Here is a 22,124-nt window from a genome sequence, read left to right as displayed (position 1 = left end):
GGCCTGGTTACAAGCCTCTTAGTAACACAATAATTGTCATTATATGCATCAGTTTTAGAATTTAGCGTATTTTTCCCAATTTCAGCCTCTAGGACTTCTGCATAGCAGCTGTTCTCTAGGACTGAGCGATCATTTTCTCAGATAATTTCTTTTGAAATATTCTACTTTAAATTACACTGTTTTGTCCAACTTTACACTTCACACACAAAGGATTCAAGTGAGACAGTTTTACTTGTTATCTTTTAGCTCATCAATTCACAAGGTTTTTCACAAGTTAGCGTGACCATTTTCTTGTTTCCAATGTTGCAATGTTGTTGCAACAAAACAAATAATTAAATGTAACGACATTACCTCAGAATTTAAGTTTTTAGTTTTCAACCCTCTGTTGAGTACCAGAATAAAATTTGGATGATGTTATTCCAATTTAGGTTTCATCACTTGTTGCTTAGACAAACAAGGAGGTATTTAAAGTTAAAGCAAGGGATATCTTTTCTCATCTACGCTGCCGCTATCATGTCCCTGATATGTGGTTTTATCTAATTCTCAAGCCCCAACGGATTTTGCGTTCTCCGGTCTAACTGGGTATGCCGACCCATTCTACAAATGTGTCTATGTGAGGTGCGTCTGAATTTTCCCTCAACACTTCTAAAAGGCAAAAGAGAATTGACTTACCAAACGGCTGAAGAAAGAGAAGGACATCTTACTTCTCTTATTTGCTGCAAGTCCCAATATTTCGCTGAAAAGACACTCGCAACCTGGAGAATCACGGAGGGACTGTCACCACTTTGTAAGGACCATCCATTGGCCCAACGACGGAATCCAACGGCCTGGCGAAGGTTTAAAGCGTGTATGTCTTTTCAGCGATCCAGTGAAGTTCACTTAATTTATTGGAACTTCGTTTTAGTATTACTTTAGCTCTATGCGTAATCTGACTCCAATTTCAAATGATAACCAAATTTAGATCGTATTTCTGATTAGAAAATACTCATAAATATTGATTATGAATTAATTTAGATCTTTGATTATTCTGATTATCCCATACTTTCAATTATTCGTTCATTACGGACCTAGTGTCGCTTTGAGACGTCACGTCGCGACTGCGCGCTCACGATCACAAACCAGCCAGTCCTGAAATAGTCAGAGGGTGTAGTACAAATATTTTACCCTATGCGGTCGCACACTACAGACCCATAGGTGTAATTTATATAATATTTGTAGCATACAACATGCTAAGTCAGGGAATAGTCAGAAATCAGAAGGTCTCCTAAGATGTGCCCCATGGTCCATTCAAAGTGCCTTCAGTTTGATCTATTCTGGACAAGGTTTTGCGGAAACACCAGACTACACATTAATCTACTGGAAATAATGATTTCAGAAGAATGCAGAATAAATCAAGGTTAACATTTATTTGTCAGGTAAAAATGTATCATGCCAATTACAGAAGTAAATTATTAAAAGCCAATTCAAAAATACATGACATCATTTACTCAAAGATGACTCTAAAAGTAAGTAATGTTTTCCTGACAGAGACACACAGTAATGTGTCAGGACCTTCCAACAGGAAAATACTGAAACATTACTGTGGGGGAAAGATCCTGGTAAAAGATTCCCAAAGTGTGTTCTATTCCCTCGCCTTAAATACCAGACCAGAACAGAAGGGGGTTATACAAATGTTGTTTAGAGTTGGTTGGGCCAATCCATGTACCCCAGGGGGGTAGCACCTGGTTTCTTGAGATATCGTAAAGAGATATCAGCCAGAGAGATACAAGATTATCCTAAGTTCTCAATCTTTCTCATTAAACCAATGACTGCAATGAAATTAAGACCATTTTACCAATCGCACTGTGCCCTTTAAAATGACATCAAACATGTAAAGGAAAAACAACATATTCACAAGAAACACCATATGTGTTAAATAGACATTCTTAATGAACTTTCAGTGACTTGAGGAGGGAGAAGAGGAGGGAGAGGGGGGATGAGTTGAAGTCAAACAAAGGGACAAGGAGATACGTTTGGGCAGGACAAGGTTCTGTGCTCTGTCTTTGCTATCTGCTGTCAGGGGGCATTTTATGGCGTTATTGCAGGGTGCGTTTTGTTTTAGCAGGAAAATCAGTTCTTACACACATAAATTCTAAATATGTGCATAAAACTGGCATGCGGTCCATATATAAGCTGCAAATGCTCAGCATACCTAAGGCATTTGTGGACTCACTAATTAATAATAACTTATTTGATGTGTACCAGAAAAGCTTAGATGATAAAATGTTGGTAAGATAACCATCAATCATGTATTTATTTGTCAAACAATGGTATTTATTTGCCAATCAACGGCGCTGAGTGTCATTGCCTCAGAATCTTGGACTGAAGCAGAACGCAGCCGACGTTACTATTAACTTGTAAGTTAAAATTCTAAAGTCAGATTGTATTGAAACTGTATTGACTCTCCTCTGATTTTTGTATATAGAGAGCATTTCCAAATCAGTCACTTGCGAGGTTCCATGACAGTTAGAAGACCACTGCCTTATGTAGGTTGTATAACATATCTGTAAATAACAATATTTATATGTAAATGCATCTCAGATATTGTTTAAACCAGCGGTTTTCAACTATGGCCCTCAAGGTTCACTTTTCTGCAGAGTTTTTCTCCAACCCTAATTAAACACACTTGAACAAGCTAATCAAGGTCTTCAGGATTTCTAGAAAGCTATTCACCTTATTTTTAATGTAAGAGCAGCTGCAGCCCTTTGTATATTGAATGTGCCGTCCAGTCTAGGTTACGTATTCCCTGAAGGAGGTTCACGAGTTCACACTTACAATAAGTCATATAGAATAAATGCGTATTTGGCGTGCTGTCCGAGGAGAGGGCTCCGGGCTCGGTATTCGGCCCGAACCCAGAGTACTCCCCCCATATTCCTGGCTGTGAAAAAACAAGCCAAGAGTGAGGAGTCGGGGTGGTGGAGGGATGCTGAAAACTTGACAAGGTTGACAAGATGGCGCCTGTGATTCACTCGGCATGCCGTCGGTCTTTGTTTGTCTTTTATGTTGTAATCCTCCTCTTAGTAATGTTGGTACAGAGAGCCAGCTCCAGCAAATCAGACGAAGAAACCGGCTCAAATGTGATCAACTGACCCCCAGCACACGAATCGAATGGTGGTTTCAGGCTACTTTGAACACTGACAGACTTCAAAATGCCGGCTCTAATAGTTGTAATCTTATCCATAAAAAACTGAGCGAACTTTTCACAAGCTCTCTCAGAATGCTCAAAAGCAAAGGGGCTGGCAGGACTCATAACAGAATTAATCACACGGAATAAAATTTTTGGGCTATGCTGGTTTTTGGAGATTAAGTCCGAGAAGTGTTTCTCCTTAGCCGCTTTTACAAACTGTTGATAAGACAGCATGCGCTCTCTTAAAATCTCGTAAGAGACCTGCAGTTTGTCCTTCAACCATTTCCTCTCTGCCTGCCTCCATAATTGCCTCAACAGTCGACTCTCATCATTAAGCCATGGCTGAGATACAGTTTTTGCTTTTACCTGTCTCCAGGGGGCGATATAATTCAATATATGGTTGCACTCCGTATTAAAGTCTAAGACACGTTCCTCTACACTCTGGTTTAAAAAAATGTTGCTTATTTGCTAGCTTGTGGGTATTGTACTGTTCTGAGAACTTAAAGGCTGTCGCAGCATTTATGGCCCGGGCACGGCGGCCCACTATCCCTGACTACCATGGCAGCACTCGTAAACTTGTTGATATTAGTATACTTCAAGCAAAGCGTCTAATAGCCTTGTATTGGAAGAAAGTGGAAAAGCCATCTATCGTACAGTGGATCAATAACATGTCCTTCTGTTTAGCTATGGAAAAGATAACTTATATCTTGAAAGGTAAAATTTCTTCTTTTGAGAAAATTTGGACACCCTTTATATCCTTTATATCAAATTCGGATTTTGGGAATGTACCTGTACTAAATAAGACAGGAGAAGACAAGCTAACTTGACACTTGACCTATCTTATTTATCCCCCTTTTCATATTTTTTTATTTATTTAAAGAAAACATTGTTAAATAATGATTTGTTGTATGCCTTCTATGCGTGTTTTGTATTTTCAACTTCCCCTTCCTACTGTATTACTTTCTGGAATAACCTGTGTTGCTATTTAAAATAACCTGTGCCTTGTTTTATTTTATTTTATTTTATTTTATTTTATTTTATTTTATTTTATTATTTTATTATTTATTTTTTTATATGAAAAGATGTAACTATAATATTGTTGTATTACATTGTTATATTTTGATACATCTCAATAAAAAGATTGTTAAAAAAAAAAAAAAAAAGAACTCAGAAAACTCCCTTATAAACTCCTTGTTAAAAATGGGAGGTCTATAAATGATTGCAAATAGCTGAAGCCAGCTTTTTGTTCGCTGGATATTTTACTGCCCCGTTTGTTGATCCAGGTGTGGGACGTGGTGGGGTCCACTATAACAGTCTTAGTAAATCAGAGTCTTACGGAGGGGAAAGTGCCATCTTATTTTAAGCACGCTCTTGTACTACCGCTTTTAAAGAAAACGAGTTTAGACCCCTCTGTGTATACAGCCCAATCTCTAAGGTACCTTTTTTGTCCAAAATGCTGGAGAAGGTGGTACTCAAACAACTCTCTATATTTTTAAACAAAAATAATATTTTTGATACGTTTCAGTCAGGCTTTAGATCGCAACACAGTACCGAAACTGCCCTTCTTAAGGTGTCAAACGATCTGCTTTTATCGGTAGATTCAGGGAATTGCACAGCGCTAGTGTTACTGGATCTTAGCGCTGCATTTGATACAGTGGACCACGGGATTCTTCTTGAACGATTGAGTAAGTGGGTGGGTATTGGGGGATCTGTGTTAGCCTGGTTCGTGTCCTACCTACAGGGAAGAACCGTTGCGGTGGAAATAGGGTATTCTATCTCTTCTGTTCACCCCGTTGTTTGTGGGGTCCCTCAAGGCTCATGCCTTGGCCCTGTCCTGTTTTCTTTATATATGCTCCCCCTGGGTTTAATTTGTCAGAGACATGGAGTGGCATATCATTGTTATGCTGATGATACCCAGTTGTATTTTCCATTAAACTCTGTGACCAAGGCTATGGGTCAGCGTTGTTCAAATGCCTGGATGAGATATGGCAGTGGATGGCAGACAGTTTCCTTCAATTGAATGAGTCAAAATATGAAGTGGTGGTGTTCGGCCCACAGAAGTTAGCTAAACAGCTCTCCGAAGAGCTGGGCACCCTTGCCTCCAATGTTAAGACTCATGTTAGAAACCTTGGAGTGATCTTCGACGCTGAATTAAAATTTGATAAACAGATTAATGCGGTGGTGAAGATCAGCTTTTTTCAGCTAAGAGGTATTGCCAGATTGAAAGGTTTTCTGTCTACTAAAGATATGGAAACGTACTCGGTTACTAATGTAACCTCGGTTCTCTCTAGAAGAGGGAACGAGTATTGCGTAAGTAGCTTACGCATCGGGAAAGTCTTCTTTCTTCGAGATCTGAAGCCAAAAAATTATCCTTAATTTTGTATTCATTGTCAACGCAGTGCAGCAGCCGACAGACCTAGGCAGGCTAAATAAGCGTGCTCATTGGCTGCTCGGCTGCAACTGCTTAAGCCTATCGGTGAGCGCTCTGAACGCGGCAACCAATGAGGGCGCTTCGCGCCCTCCACACCCTTCTAACCGTCAGAATGGGCGTGGCCAGCATGTATATATTCAGCGCTCACAGGCTAAAATTCTGGTTTTCGCAGTCTGAAGCGCAAAAGCTCGTGGCGCGACACGGCAGGTTACGCAATACTCGTTCCCTCTTCTAGAGAGAACCGAGGTTACATTAGTAACCGAGTACGTTCTCTTACGAGAGGTTCTCTCGTATTGCGTAAGTAGCTTACGCATCGGGAACCCTTTGTCAACGCCGTGTGCGCCGAGCATCCAGCCCATGAATCCCAGGGGAACCGGGGAAAACACTCTGCTGGGAAATGTGGCCGGTCGGAGAGACGGGCCAGCGCAGTACATGCACTTCATGCAGCATATGAAATAGAGCGGCGCGGCCGGTCTATAAACATAACAGTACAAACAGTAGGGCCGGCGGAGCGAGCCCATACAGTACATAAGCACTCATAAGGGTAGGAGAAAACGACATAGTCGGTCTCACATGAAGAGAAAAATTCCCGCGCGGCAGAGAATAATGCGGGCGGCCAGCAGCGCGGGCCAGCACCGATAACAGCGCGTAACGGGAAATAGGAAACAGAACGGATCAGCCGGTCTGAGTCAAACACTTCACCCTGAGTAGTTACCAGAATAGCGCCAGCATATGAACGTAGTCTGCACACGGGAGCTGGGCAGAGCATACATGTCACTTATACTGACAATATTTTTGCCTGTAGGGCAGGAACTTCCAGGTTATAAAACCTCACGAATGTTGACGGGGAGGCCCAGCTCGCCGCCATACAAATGTCGTGGATAGAAATTCCGCTGGACCAGGCCCACGAGGAGGCCATGCCTCTAGTGGAATGGGCTCTGATGCCCAGAGGGCACTGCAGGTGTTTGGAGGCATAAGCTGCTGCTATCGCGTCCACTATCCACCTGGACAAGCTCTGCTTCGAGGCGGCAAGACCTTTGGTGCGTCCGCCGAAGGAAACAAAGAGCTGCTTTGAACGCCTGAAAGCGGCGGAGCGCGTGATGTAAACTCTCAGCGCCCGGACAGGGCATAGAAGGTTATCACTGTCCCCACTATCGGATGCTGGCAGAGCCGAGAGGGAAATAACTTGTGCCCTAAACAGGGTTCCAATCGCTTTGGGGATGTAACCGTGCCTCGGTCTGAGAATGACTTTCGAGTCATTCGGCCCGAACTCGAGACATGCAGGGCTAACAGATAGCGCGTGCAAATCACCCACTCGTTTGACTGAAGACAGAGCTATCAGAAAAACGGTTTTAAGCGACAGATACTTTAGATCCGCGGATTCAAGCGGTTCAAAGGGAAAAGCCTTTAGGGCCGCCAGGACCAAGGACAGATCCCACGAGGGAACCGAGGGGGGCCGCGGGGGATTCATCCGTCTAGCTCCTCTGAGGAAGCGGATAATGAGCTCATTCCTTCCCATTGCCCGGCCGCGCGTCGTCTCAGCGAACGCTGTAATAGCGGCTACATATACTTTGAGCGTGGAAGGGGATCTGCCCTTTTCCAACAGCTCTTGTAAGAAGGAGAGCACCCGCGGGACCCCGCATGCGCGCGGATCCAGGTTTTGAGTAGCGCACCATTTAGAAAACACCGACCATTTAGACGCATAGAGCCGTCTCGTGGAGGGGGCTCTCGACTGTGTGATCGTGTTCACGACCCCTTCTGACAGGTCAACGGGTATCCGTTGATCACCCATGCATGCAGCGACCAGCGCTCTGGATGGGGATGCCAGATCGATCCAGCGGCTTGGGAGAGGAGATCCTTTCTCACCGGGATCGGCCACGGGGGTGAGTGCGACAGCCTCACTAGCTCTGGGTACCAAGTTTGGTTTTCCCATCGCGGGGCTATAAGCAGCACTGAGTGGTGCGTTTCTCTGATCCTCGAAATGACCTGTGGCAACAGGGAGATCAGAGGAAAAGCATACAGCGGGAGGCTGGGCCATGTCTGGGACAGCGCGTCCTCGCTCTTCAAATTAAAACTTCAGGCATTGAGCATTGTCTTTCGACGCAAAGAGGTCGATTTCCGCTCTGCCGAATAGGCGCCAGAGAAACTGGACTGTCTGGAGGTGCAGAGACCATTCTCCCGGGGGAATGTTGTCCCTGGACAGTCTGTCTGGACCGACATTCAGGTGGCCCGGTACGTGCGCGGCTTTCAGCGAGCGCAGCGAGCGGTAAGCCCACACGAGAAGGCGTTCTGTCAGCCTGCACAGATTCCTGGATCTGACACCGCCCTGTCGGTTCACATAGGATACCACGGACATGTTGTCCGAGCGGACTAGCACATGGTGATCCCGTATGAATGGGAGGAAGCGCCTGAGCGCGTTCTCGACCGCTATCATCTCCAAACAGTTTATGTGGAGGCATTTTTCCCGGTCTGACCATAGGCCAAAAGCCGGTTTGCCCTCGAACAGAGCGCCCCAGCCTGAGGTGGAAGCGTCCGTCGAGATAATTTTGCGGTGTGAGATAGCTCCCATTGTCACTCCCCGCTGGTACCAGTCGGCCGCTAACCAGGGCTTCAGAGCTGAAACGCAGCTCTGAGTCACTCTGATGCGAATACCGCCGGAAGCCCATGCTCTGTGAGGCACTCGGGCATTCAGCCAGCGTTGTAGCGGGCGCATTCGTAAAAGACCCAGCCGAAGCACTGCTGCGGCTGAGGCCATACAACCCAGTAGCCTCTGAAATGTTTTGAGAGGTACGGTGCTGCCCGGCCGGAGGGACGCGGCCAGGCGTCGAATGCAGCGCGCGCGCTGTGTCGACAGGTGGGCCGTGTACTGATATACCTGACCGTCGAAGGCGAATCTCAAGAATGGCCTGTGACGGGGTATTATCAGGATCTGAAAAGCACGCGTCTTTTAGATCGAGAGATATAAACCAGTCCCTCGGGCGAATTTGCGCGAGAATTTGTCTGGTTGTGAGCATTTTGAACGGTCTTCTCATAAGAGCCTCGTTCAAACGTCTCAGATCCAAAATTGGTCTGAGTGCTCCGTCCTTCTGGGAACGAGGAAATAACGGCTGTAAAAGCCCGACTCGCTCATGGAAGGGGAAACCGGTTCCATAGCCCTTTTGCACAGAAGTGTAGCTATTTCTGCTTGAAGTAGATGTGCTACTTCCCCATTCACTCTGGTCTCGATACGCGCTTGAAAGCGCGGAGGGCGGCGAACTGCAGAGTATAGCCCTGTTTTACTGTGCTTAGCACCCGTTCTGATGCGCCTGGAATAGTTTCCCACGCTTTTGCGTGTGCAGCCAGGGGCAGAATGGCCTCCGGGCTCCGATCGCCGCGCATCGCGGGCTCGAGAGCTCGAAACGGAGGGGCGGGCGCGGCGCGCGCGCTCTTGGTGCTTAGATACGGCAGATCGCACGCAGCGATAGCTGGCCGTTTTACACACAGTGTCCCGGTGGCTTTAGACGGGGAACATAAAGTGTGAGGCGCGACGCGCGATGGCGGCGTCGGGGCGAAAATGTTCGTTAGTATGTGTGAGCGCTCGAGGGCGGGCACAGGAGTTACATTCAGGGGCGGGCGCGGCGCGCGCGCTCTTGGTGGTTAGATACGGCGGATCGCACGTAGCGATAGCTGGCCGTTTTACACACAGTGTCCCGGTGGCTTTGGACGGGGAACATATAGTGTGAGGCGCGAAAATGTATGTGTGAGCGCTCGAGGGCGGGCACAGGACTCACATTTAAAACATGACCGGTCGTGCGAGGCCGTGTGACAGAGCGGGCAGTGAGTAGGTGTGGGCACGGAGAAGTGGACACGTGACCTACTTTTAACACTAAAGCGGCTTTTGCCTGCTTCATGAGAGTGGGCTCTGTGAGAGACACGGGATGTATAGTGCTTGTGTACAGGGGTGAGCACAGAACGTGGGCACATTCACTGTACTAGAAACACATACGGCGTCAGCCGTGCAACCAGACATTATGCTCTTTTGACATTTTTCTGGGTTGCCGTGAGAACGGCGGATGCGCGCAGGCGAGCGGGTAGATACCGGCTCGTTGACTGCGGGGTAAACAGCTGCAGTAGCCGTGGCAACGGGGACTGACAGAGCGTTAAGCTTCGACGGTGGTCCAGCCGCAGGGCTGCGGGATTTAACCGTCTATTCTTCTCTCGTGTTTAGACGCTCAAAAAATACTCGAGCACCCTGAGAAGGTGTGGTGCGAGGGGCGGGTTTGCTTTCTGTAAGTAAGAAAGACTGGCCGCGAGCTCGGAGAAGCAAGCAGCATAAATTTTATTTTCCCCGAGAGCTGGGCTCGAACGCGGGTCTCTCGCATGAAAGCGTATGATTCTGCCACTGAGCCACAGGGGAATCACATAGGCTTTCAGTTAGCGCGAGCATATAAAAAGCGATGTACCTCATGTGTCGCGTCGGCGTTCGTTTGCAGGCGAGCGTGTGTTTAAAACAGGCTCGTTTACTGCAATAGTAATATTTCCAGTCGCCTGAACTTAAGAGGGGACTGAGAAATGTGTGAGAATTGGCGGTTGTCCAGCCGTAGCGAGACTAACACACTCTCCTCTCTTTTCGCCGGTGAGTGAGGCGCGTACGCTGAACGCTGCTCGTGACCGTCCGCTTTGTCATCCCTTGAACGGCGCAATCTGCGCGGCCCAACGAGGGAGAGAGCGGGCTTGTTTTCTGTATGTAAGAAAAACTGGCCGCGAGCTCGGAGAAGCGAACAGCATAAACTTTAACTGCCGCGAGAGCGGGGACCGAACCCCGGTCTCTAGCTTGACAGTCTAGGATTCCGCCACTGAGCCACAGGGGAGAATACATTAGTATCATGTCTTGTGACGGCGTTTGCTTGCAGGCGAGCGTGTATTTATAACAGGCTCGTATACTGCAATAGTAACAATTCCAGTCACCTGAACTTAAGAGGGGACTGAGAAATGTGTGAGAATGGAGGTTATAGTCCAGGCCACGGCGGGACGAAAACACTCTGTTCCCCTTTCACCAGTGACGCGCGAGGACGGAGTAGCTTTCTTGTAACGTAAAGAGAGCTCAGACCGTCCGCTCCTGCCATCCCTTGTGAGCGGCGCAGTTTGCGCGGCTCGAACAGAGGGAGAGGAAACTCGCTCCGAGACCGTCCGCTCCTGCCATCCCTCGTGAGCGGCGTATTGCACGGCTCGAACAGAGGGAGAGGAAACTCGCTCCGAGACCGTCCGCTTCTGCCATCCCTCGTGAGCGGCGTATTGCACGGCTCGAACAGAGGGAGAGGAAACTCGCTCCGAGACCGTCCGCTTCTGCCATCCCTTGTGAGCGGCGTATTGCACGGCTCGAACAGAGGGAGAGTACGGGTATCTATCACATTCGCCTCATCTCCTGACGCGGCGGCGGCGCGGGCAGAGCCGGCGGTAGAGCGGCCGGGAGGGAGAGGGCGAGAGAGCGCTCGAGGGAGAGGTTCCGGCGAGCTCCTCAGTCACAACAGTCTCCGGTGGTCGCTGCGAGCGGCGCTTCTTATTGCGCGGCCCGGCAGGGACAGGCGGAGCGACAGCTTGGTCGAAAGCTTCAAGTCGAGCCCGCAGGGTCGACATTGAAAGCTCTTCGCACTCGGAGAGTGCGGTGGCGGCGTGCCCGCGGCCCAGGCGGAGAGCGCAGAGAGGTGGCGGTCTCCGTTGCTGAGCGGGGCGCGGCACGAGCCGCAAAAACGAGGCGTTTTACAAAAACGCCTCGTGCTCTTTTAGAGTACACACAGAAACAGTAATAATGTAAAGGATATGTCGCCGGATAGCGTAGCAGGCACGGATGGCTGAAGGCGGCGAAGACGGCCGGCTTCCTCAGGCGCTGTCCTAAGCTTGCTGGTCGCTGGTTTCAACGGCGGCGGCTCTCAAGATCCAGCAATGCGAAGAGCGTCGCTGAAGACAAGAAAATCAGAATTTTAGCCTGTGAGCGCTGAATATATACACGCTGGCCACGCCCATTCTGACGGTTAGAAGGGTGTGGAGGGCGCGAAGCGCCCTCATTGGTTGCCGCGTTCAGAGCGCTCACCGATAGGCTTAAGCAGTTGCAGCCGAGCAGCCAATGAGCACGCTTATTTAGCCTGCCTAGGTCTGTCGGCTGCTGCACTGCGTTGACAATGAATACAAAATTAAGGATAATTTTTTGGCTTCAGATCTCGAAGAAAGAAGACTTTCCCGATGCGTAAGCTACTTACGCAATACGAGAGAACCTCTCGTAAGAGAACTGATGTTATCCATGCTTTTATCTCGTCCAGACTAGATTATTGCAACTCCTTGTATGTGGGTGTGTCCAAAAGGCACGTCTGCAGCTAGTACAGAATGCAGCGGCCAGACTGCTGACTGGAACCAGAAAATATTCCAGTATCTCTCCAGTCTTGGTCTCTTTGCACTGGCTCCCTGTGGAGTTTAGGGTGCAATATAAGGTCCTTTTAATGGTTTTTAAAGGTTTACACGGACAAGCCCCTGTATATATCTCCGAGCTATTACAGCATCACTGCTCCATCAGACCATTAAGATCGTCGCAAAGCTTATTGTTACAGGTTCCAAAATCTCGCCTGAAAACAAAGGGAGATCGAGCCTTTTCGGTGGCTGCACCGAGGCTTTGGAATGGCCTCCCTGTTTACATTAAGTCTTGCGATTCCATTGAAGATTTTAAGTCTATGTTGAAGACATACTTATTTTCGGTTGCTTTTAACTGTTCATAGCTATATGTGGTATTGAATGATTTGTCTATTGATGTTTGTTTTTAATGCTACTGAAATGTGGAATCTGTAAAGCACTTTGGTCAACTCATGTTGTTTTTAAATGTGCTGTGGAAATAGATTTTTGATTGATTGATTGATTGAAAACTGTCAAGGAAGTTAGGTGAGTTGACAGAGTGAATATATATATATGCTTCCTCTCATACTGATAGGGTAGACATGGTAATTGTTTGATGAGTTGATGGATTGATTGATTATTTGAACGTGCTCCTCCCGAACTTTGTTAATAAAACATCATTAACGGAGACGTAGTCGACGTGTCGACTGATTGGGATCACACTTAGGGAACATCTTCTGTCATCTTCGAGTATTGATAAAACGAGCCAATGTACACACTGGCATGCAAGCTTTGCATCCACACTCCGCCCTGCAGTGCGGGTATAAATAGGGTATAAATTCAAATAATAAATTTGAAATATAAATTTCAAATAGGAGCAGAGCGGAGCCCGGAGTCAGCAGTGGTCCAGCAATAGTTGCGATGGGACTACGTCCCCGTTCCCTCCTTCAGGGAACGATACGTAACCGAGATGTTCCCTTTCAGTCGCTCACGTTCGATGTAGTCGATGTGTCAACTGATTGGGATCCCTATTAAAACGCCACTAGTGCTGCCACCTTCCACTGCCTAGACAAAGCCTCCTGACCCCCCGCATTATTAAGGCAGCGATAGGACAGGGCTTTATAGGGCGATAGGACAGGACAGGACAGGAATTTCTCAAGGTGAATGCATACCTTCACTCTAGGGGTCAAAAAAAAATCAAGTCAGGAATCTTGGTGTGACACTAGAGTCAGACCTTAGTTTCAGTAGTCATGTCAAAGCAATAACTAAATCAGCATACTATCATCTGAAAAACATTGCAAGAATTCGAAGCTTTGTTTCCAGACAAGACTTAGAGAAACTTGTGCATGCTTTCATCACCAGCAGGGTGGATTACTGTAATGGACTCCTCACTGGCCTTCCCAAAAAGACCATAAGACAGTTGCAGCTCATACAGAACGCTGCCGCCAGGATTCTGAGCAGAGCCAGAAAATATGAACATATCACACCAGTCCTCAGGTCTTTACACTGGCTGCCAGTTAGATTTAGGATTGATTTTTAAGTATTATTACTGGTATAAATCATTCAATGGCCTAGGACCTCAATACATTGCAGATATGCTCACTGAATATAAACCCAACAGATCACTCAGATCATTAGGATCATATCAGCTAGAAATACTAAGGGGTCACTCTAAGCATGGCGAGTCCGCTTTTAGCTATTATGCCAGCCGCAGATCAGATGTGCTCCCACAGTAGTCACTTTCAAATCCAGACTCAAAGCACATCTGTTTAGCTGTGCATTTACTGAATGAGCACTGTGCCGCTGTTCGTCCGACTGTTTGTACTGTTCTGTATTTTATTTTAATTTTCTAAACTGTTTTAATTATTCTTATTTCTTTTTATTATTTTAATTTCTTATATGTGAAAGCACTTTGAATTGCCATTGTGTATGAAATGTGCTATATAAATAAACTTGCCTTGCCTTGCCTTTATAGGACAGTGTTTGTATCATTGCTGTCAGCATGGACTGTGTTTCTGAACCTGCTGGTGATCATCTCCATCTCTCACTTCAAGAAGCTTCACACTCCAACAAACCTGATTATTCTCTCTCTGGCTGTGGCCGACCTGCTTATGGGACTTGTTATGCCCATAGAGGCCACCAGGCTGATTGAGACGTGTTGGTACTTTGGAGACACTTTATGCGGACTCTATTCAATATTTATTGATGTGCCTCTTTCCGCATCTCTCAGTAATTTATTTTTAGTTGCTGTTGATCGTTATATGGCTGTGTGTCACCCTTTACTGTACCCACAGAAAATAACCACAACTAAAACTTTAATAAGCATCTGTCTGAGTTGGATTTCCTCTTCAGCTTATATAACTGCCTTTGTAATTAGTAGCAGATATTTTGACACTTCACACAGAGAAGACATGTGTTATGGAGAGTGTTCTGTTATGATGAGTTTTGCTTGGATAATCATTGATCTGTGCATGTCTTTTATTTTTCCTTGTATCCTGATCATAACTTTATATTTGAGAATTTTTTATGTACTACATCAGCAATTGAAAGTTATAGACTTTTTTTTTTTATTCAGCTGTACTGTTTATCACTTCTGCAATAAATGTCATATATCGATATTTAAAGGGATATCACCTCTGGGAAGATGAATGTGTATTTAAAATAGGTAATTTAAATAGAAGAAATGTGAAGAAATTTTTGAATTTGGAGCTTTCTAGACTGAGAAAAGCCAGAAAATGTATTTTTGGCTTATGTGGATGAAAGACAACAACTCCCAGAATGCACTTGCTTCGCTCCCTTAGGAGGCCACGGCTACCGGTAAGGGAGCGCAGTTGAAAACAAACAACAAGACTAGCCTACGTGATGAGTTTGCAGATTTAGAGATCGCCCAAAATGCCCGGGATTCGGCTTTTGCGTTCTACAGTAGGCATTCATTATGTTTATTATGGCGAGCAGGACGAGGCTGACGGCCGCGGGAGAACGGCGCGAGAACAGCGGAACAGCCCCTACTACTGGCTGTAGTCTTTAGCCTCTGGCCAGAAAATCCTCCGATGACGCAAAATGACGATTTTTGTGTCATCGGAGGATTTTTTCCAGACAAAAAATACATAAATCTCTTGTCTCAAGGGGATATGAGGGTGGAAAGTACGGTAATTCGAAAATACTACAGGTTTTCTACTAATACAAAGCTTAATGCTAAATCCTGAAGTAACCCTTTAACTTGTGGCATTGATGCATCGTTTCATTAGAGGTTTGATCGATGCATCGATCCATATCGATGTATTGTTACACCCCTAATTATTAGTGTTAATTTTGTTAACGAAATCATGTTAAGTATTCCTGTCTGCAGCTTCCAGATGGGGGCGGGGCTGCACATGTAGCCCCACCCCACACTTACTCTGATTGGCCATATAAATAAGAGAGCTTAAACAGGTTGAGCCTAGTTTAGAGCACACTTAATCTGAGAATCTGTCAAATTCAGTTGTTTTTTGTTAACTTAACTCACTATGTCTGCATTATTACATCACTGAATTGTTAGCTACTGTAAGTTTAATCTTTTAGATCAGTCATTTCACAAATTAATATTATTTATTGTGAACCAGTTGATTTAACAGAATCAGTTCAAAAGTTTTGGTCACGAATCGGGTCACGGAGATCTCGATTTAATAATTCATATAGTGAATCACAATATTTGACCACTGGGGCTGTGAGATTTGAAACGAAAACAGAAGTAAAACAAATATTCAAGGATGTGCATTACATTCAGTTGAATGATAAATACAAATTTAACTTTATGCTTTTAAGCTGAATTTTGTGCTTTTAAGCTAAACTGTTTGCTGAAATAACCACAAAATTAACAAGAGCACTGAAATAAATATGCGCTGTTTAGGCTGTCAGTCAGATTCACGTGAAACCCAGCAAACACGTTGGTATAACGTATCCAACCTTCAAACAACGTTTTAACAATATTTAACAAAACGCCATTGCTATAACTATGTTGTGTGGTGAAGGTTGTTACAGCATTGTCACAATGTTGACATTGAACCACCGTTCAGGGCCATTGCTTAAGGTTGTGCCAAAGGTGTCTGGACAACCACTGTACTCGTCGTCACTGCTCTGAAGCGCAAAAGTCAGCCTTTTAAATTTCAACCGACGGTTGGGCTGTCTAATTCTTCATCAAGCAATGATACGCGATTATTGCTTTAATTTACCTCAACTAAATAAGATACTTAATTATTCAAACACAAACTACAACTTCCTTGTCTAATGCATACCTGTCAACCCTCCCGTTTTTCCCGGGATTCTCCCGTATTTTACATTGCTATCCCGCTATCATCCCGTTTAAATAATTTCCCGTATTTCTCCCGTATTTTTAATCTTTCTATAATTTTTTTTAAAAAAATCCCAAAGGGCGCAAACCAGTTAAGCGGAAATCCCGCCCTACAGCTAATTTCATTGGTTAAGGTTACAATGACGGGTAGGTTTAGGGGTCAGTGTTTGGTGTAGGCAATCAGTACTGTGATTCACATGACCAATAAAATCTTTAGAATCGGCTGCAGGGCGGGATTTCCACTGAAGTAGTTTGGGGGGAAAAATCGCGCAAAGAACAGCAGCATCCGAGGATGGGTGAACATGAGAGAGATGGCATTAACACACGCAATTATGTCAAAATGTCCGTTTTGTCGAGTATCCTCATAAGAACAGTCTGAGCAGTCTATTAGTTAAAAAAAAAAAAAAAAAGTCGTAAATGAAAGTAAAGAGTTGTGAGAGAATGAGACGCGTGTGAGATCCGTCAGCGGCTGTTTTTAAAGAGACAGTAGCCAATAAAGCTTTCTGTCAGTAAAGTTAATCAAAGAACAAAGGTTAAGGTAACAGAGAAAAGCACTCACTGCTCTTGACTAAAGATCTTTTTTTACTTTAATAAGGATTAATCTATGTACAATTTAAATTGTATGCAGTGCAAACTGTTTGATAACTTCAATTTCTGTATATTTTTCCTACCTGTTAGACAAATATTTAAAATATACTGTTTTATGTTTTTCTACATTAATTTGGAGATTAATTGTGAAATTATTACATTATAAAATGTAAGTTTTTTAATGGCAATTAATCGTGATTAATTAATGTAGTTAATTGTTGCAATTGATAAAAATAAAGAAAGAAACATGAATAAGTCTTATGTTTATTTTAATTGAATAGTATGTATGTATTTATTTATGTTAATATCTGCGCAATTAATGTCTATTTAGCCTGCCTCTAAGCCCCCCCCCCCATCCCCCCCCCCCCCCCCCGCGTTCAGATTTCCCGTATTTTGGTATCCAAATGTTGACAGGTATGGTCTAATGTGACATTTATTTGTTCTGTCTAACTGAAGGGACAGAATGACCTTAGCTGACTACTGTATGACGTAACATTAGAACAGCCTTCTATCTGTACCGTTTTGACTTTGCTCGCTGTTTTGCTATTATTCTCGTGCACTGCCTCATTCACTAAGCTGAACGAACAGCCAATCAGAGTTCCCTCTTTCACCGACGGCCCGACGCCGATTCAACATGTCGAATCGGCCGTTACAAAGCCGACGAGGACCATTGCTTGGTGTGTTCCAGGCTTTAGTCTTAGTACAGTTTTCTTTTTTTTAAATCAGAAAAACAAAACAAATAGTATAGAATAGAAAAGATAACTTTGCAGAGATGTCTTGCATTCGTGTAGGGTTTGAGTTCCTCGTGTGTAGATCTGTAATCCAAAGTAATTTCCCGCGCTCCAGCATCAGTTGTAAGCTTCAGCTTTGAGCTTTGTGAGGAATTCAGTGCAGGTTCTGGCGTACACACGGTTTTGTAAGTCTGAGGCTGCGTTCGAAACCGCATACTTCCCTACTAGCCTATATAGTAGGGGAAAAGCATAGGTGAGCGAATCCTTAGTATCCATAAAAGAGTAGGCGAGAATTACCTGGGTGACATACTAATTCTCTTGAGATTCGGACGTACGTATACTTATTGTGCGTCCAAATATGCCTACTTACCTAGTAGGAGAAAACAGTACTTGAAAGGAGTATTATGTTCGAAACATCAGTATTCACAAAAGAGTAGGTGAGAAGTTCCCAGATGTCTTACTGCTTCCGCCCAGATTTTCGAGTGCTCAACTGATGGATACTTTTCTATCCCAGGAGGCCACACGAGAGGATAGGCTACGTTATAATCGAACATTACAGAGATCAGCGACGCGGGTGCTTTCAAATGTGAGTAAACACGGTTCTTTGTGTTAAAATCGCATGTTTAACTATTGTAGAGTAAACTGTTGAATTGTTGAAGGTGTACTGTAAAGCAGTGATTCCCAACCCCCGGGCCGGTCCCCGGACCGGTGCCGGTCCGTGGACCCGTTAGTACCGGGCCTTGAAATATTCCCAGAAAAATTTTTCTTTTTTCTTTTTTTTATAATAATAATAATTGTCTTTTTTAAATGCTTTTTTAAGTGCTATGACATGTCATGTTATTTAATCCAAAACATAAACAATAAATAGATTAAAATGTGTTTCTTTGAGCGCCTTGCGATTGCTTAGCAACGCGTCGTATCTGAACATCTGAACGGACTGCAAAAAAAGCGCGGTGCACCTGAAGTGAGAGAGAAGTATGTGGAGAGATTAGCGGGCCTCAGCAAACTTCAATGGCTAATTTCATCGCGGACAGTTCCGGTAAAAGGAAAGGCGATGACCAACTCGAAAATAGCGAGAGAGAGAAAAAAAAAGTCAAGCTTCAATCGTAAATACGATACCTCATATATTAGGTATGGTTACGACAACAGGCGATTGTATCACACGCTGAATCCGTTGTATGTTATTTATTTTTTTTTGGCTTGCTCAGTTGGGGATATTTTGGGAATATTAGTTTAATTTTATCATTCAATAAATTCCACTAGAAACAAACCTTGTTGTATTATTTTAATTTAATACTGTGAAGCTGCTTTGATACAATTTGTTTTGTGAAAAGCGCTATACAAATATACTTGACTTGACTTGGTGAAAAACTGTAAGCTGGTTTTCGTTCATATTTGTGAAGCAGACCTTTTTAAATTTTGTTTTATTGTATCCTGGAATTTGTGTGCATTAATTGTTTTGGATGCATAGGCTATGTTTTATGGATGCCCAGGAACAGGAAGAACAGCTTGTCTTGTGCACAGCTACAAATAGTAATATCAAGCAGTTCATGCTCACATTAAAATAGTTTTGTTCTCACTGGTCTGGTCTGATATTTTTTGTTAAAGGTTAAAGCTTAATCTCTAATTTTATACTTTTAAAAATGACGGGGCATTTTAGGGATCTTACTAAAATATAAAGTAAGATCATTTTGTTACTTCTAATACAATCAAATGACATTGTGCTGGTAAAGTTACTGCTTTTGTATTATGTTTGTGTATTTTTATAGGATCTGAAATCTCTGCAGGCTGGTGTGAGCACTGAGGATGAGGAGCCCAGAGCTGAATCATATTATTCTATTATTGCATATATATTACTGTGTTAGGTAAATATAATGATGCATACAGTGAATAAATAATTACAACATTATGCATTCTCAGTGCGGGCGGTAGATGGGTTGGTCGGTCTGATCCAGACTGTATAAATTATACGACAATAAAGAGAGCAGAACAAACTCCTAACTGGAGGAGACTCACTCATGGCCTATGAGACAGAGGATCATGAGACTCAATACTGCTTTCCTGCCATCAACTCATCATGTATCAAGGGAAAACGCTCCACACATGATTACAATATCATGTATGTGTTTTTCTCACTGCTGTCAGCATGGACTGTGTTTCTGAACCTGCTGGTGATCATCTCCATCTCTCACTTCAAGAAGCTTCACACTCCAACAAACCTGATTATTCTCTCTCTGGCTGTGGCCGACCTGCTTACTGGACTTATTGTGATACCCATAGAGGCCTTTAAAATGATTGAGACATACTGGTACTTTGGAAACAATGTCTGTGGACTGTTTACTTTTATCCTCAATCTGACTCTTTCAGCATCTCTCAGTATTTTAGTATTAATTGCTGTTGATCGTTATGTGGCTGTGTGTCACCCTTTACAGTACCCACAGAAAATAACCACAACTAAAACTTTAATAAGTATCAGTCTGAGCTGGTTTTGCACCTCAGTTTATAACACTGCCTTTGTAATTAATAGTGGCTATTTTAAAACCATACACATATCAGATGGTGTATGTTATGGCGAGTGCTCCATTTTAATTAGTTTTGTCTGGACAGTCATTGATCTGATTTTGTTCTTTCTGTCTCCATGTATTCTGATTATAACTTTATATTTCAGGATTTTCCATGTTGTACATCAGCAAGTGAAAGTTATAAACTCTCTGGTAAATGTGTAATGGAAGGTTCACTGAGGAGGAAATCTGAGAGTAAAGCTGCTCTGACATTAGGAATCATTGTGACAGTTTATCTGCTTTGCTTTGTTCCATATTTTATCTGTTCTATATCAGTAATCTCTTCCACAACCATATATATATTGACATGGGTTGTGTATGCAAACTCAGGTCTGAATCCTCTGATCTATGCTTTATTTTATCCCTGGTTTAAAAAGACAGTTAAACACATCTTAACTCTGAAAATATTTTAGCCAGCATCCTCTGTGGTTGATATTTTTACACAATATCAAATGTAATTAAATTGGTAATTTACACTACATGTATCTTAATAGCAGTTTGTTATGTAGTACGCATTCTGTATAATTCTTGCATTCATACAATTGATTGAATATTTATAATTTAACAATTAAACAGACTTCTTTTTAGACTAAAGGTGTTAAGTTGTTTTATTAGCTTAAGTAAATTGAGCAAGAATCTCAAATCTTCAGTCTATTGAAATAAATTATAAAAGTAGATATGTATTTTATGCTTCACTTTCATCCATCATTTTGAGTCTGTTTCATCAAAAATAAAAAATAAAACACAATGACAAAAAGAGTACAGTCATAAAGAACTATGTGTAAGTGTCAAATGTATTATCGTGGTTCATCACAAAGTGATTGATTAAAATGGCTTATAACAGGCCTCAGGGGGTTAAAACATCTGAAACAGTAATGTCAAATTCACCCAAAATAAATTTAAAGAGTGGAGCTACACTGAAGAATTAACAGTTGAGCCTAACACAAAAAATATGAAATATCTTAATGTAACTTTTCAAGTAAGTTGATGTAATTTTACAGTATGTTGTTTCACAAAAAGTGATGTGTATAAATTAATACGATATATAAACTACTAAACATTACCTAATGCAGGCCATTTATAAGTCAAACAAGGTTAACATTAATATAAAACTTTTTTTTCTCAATAAATTCCTTTGATTAACTATCCAGTTGGCTTTGGAAGTTCACACACTTTGGCAGGATCACTGACGTTGTTTAAACACCAGTATATATTGATATGTTAGTTGATCTAGAGCTGTTGGATTCATTTTAAAAATAGAGGATGGAGGAAAATTAATTTAAAAACTTTTGCATTTTCATGCAATTGTTTTGTGTTCCCCCGAGAAACTTTCCCTTGCAAAAATGTTTGCAAAATGTTTTAGACTTGAGTTTACACACAGTGAACACCCCTTTAAAATTAAAGTCCTCAATCACACCCTATTGCATCTAATAAATTCATATCATGCACAAATCATACACATGTTCAAACAAACAAAAATAATAAACAAAAATTAAAGACCACAAATAATAAAGCAACAAACATTACACACTGGGATTTGTGACAAAACGTGACGTGTGACATTTGTGACATAACTGTTGGTTATTCATCTCATCATCATGTGTATTTAAGTTCCTGATGTTTACTTAGTCTTTGTCTGGTCATGTTCACGAAAGGTTGTGTTTTGCTAATGCTGTTCGCATGCCTTTGAGAATACTTGCTATTAAACTTTGTTGAGAACTTTATTCATCTGTTTTCGTCTGTCTGCCTGCAAACAAACACATTGTGACATTTCCACTGCCATCTGCGTTTTTTTGGAATTGTGCTCTAGCGCTAATTTGCCCTGTATAGTAATATTGTTGTGAGTTTAAAGGGCACATATTATGACTCTTTTCACAAGATTTAAAATAAGTCTCTGATGTATGTGAAGTTTTAGCTCAAAATACGCAACAGACATTTTTTTTTACAGCATGTTTAA

The 22,124-nt window shown here is 43.1% G+C and overlaps 1 pseudogene across 1 annotated transcript; it reads left to right on the top strand.

Annotated features, from left to right (window-relative positions):
• The first annotated feature begins 19,624 nt into the window (after positions 1–19,624).
• On the top strand, positions 19,625–20,580 carry LOC308684062 (trace amine-associated receptor 13c-like; annotated as a pseudogene). Its single transcript has one exon. The product of its transcript is annotated as a trace amine-associated receptor 13c-like (transcript).
• Positions 20,581–22,124: the final 1,544 nt, after the last annotated feature.

The sequence above is a fragment of the Scardinius erythrophthalmus genome (genome assembly GCF_964197995.2).
Source record: "Scardinius erythrophthalmus genome assembly, chromosome: 23".
Classification (NCBI taxonomy): Eukaryota; Metazoa; Chordata; class Actinopteri; order Cypriniformes; family Leuciscidae; genus Scardinius; species Scardinius erythrophthalmus.
The sequence above is the reverse complement of the archived record's forward strand: the minus strand, read 5'-3'. Positions and strand labels throughout refer to the sequence as shown.